Genomic DNA, 679 nt, shown 5'->3' with positions numbered 1-679 from the left:
CCTGAACCTCTCTGAGTCTGTGTCCTCTGTGTTCTGGGGATTATAAGGGCACTGAGCTCTTGGGGTTTTATGAGATCTTGGCGAGGTTTGCAGAAAGCTTTCTGTAAGAGGCTAATAAGTCATAGTAGCTACTGTTGTTGAGGTTATTATCTTTATCCTGCCACCAGTGGCTGGTACGGTAGCCAAGACCCATTTCTGGCTCCTGCACAACCAGCCCCCTGCCCCTGTAATCCTCCTTGGCCCGCCCAGTCTGCTTCCAGTAGCCCTTTTTTTGTGGCCCGTTCCTGCCAGGGCTTAAGCCATGGGATGACCCTGGCCACTTCCCTGCCTGGCTATTTGGACCCCTGTCTCAGCCTTGGATGGACAGGTACTTGCTCTCACCCAGTAGATGGAGTGCCCTCCAGTGGGGCCAACAGCAGACCCACTGTACCCCAGGCCGGCTGGATGCCCTGTCCTGAGTGCCCCCAAGAGTGGGTGCCGTGTAGCAGGAGATGGAAGCTGCTGGATCGGTGGGTGCCGGGCTGATTTCAGATGTGTCTGGAGCAGCCTGCCTAGCATGGGACAGGCAGGGTCCTGGGTAGGAAGGAGACACCATGGGGTGGGTCCTGGCCCTTCAAGGAGGGGGCTCTAGTTTGTGGGTGAGGCAGGACCGCAAGGCTAGGAGGCGGCCCCTCCCGAC

Source organism: Bison bison, unplaced genomic scaffold (genome assembly GCF_000754665.1).
Source record: "Bison bison bison isolate TAMUID 2011002044 unplaced genomic scaffold, Bison_UMD1.0 scf7180017864295, whole genome shotgun sequence".
NCBI lineage: Eukaryota > Metazoa > Chordata > Mammalia > Artiodactyla > Bovidae > Bison > Bison bison.
This window is presented reverse-complemented; position numbering follows the sequence as displayed.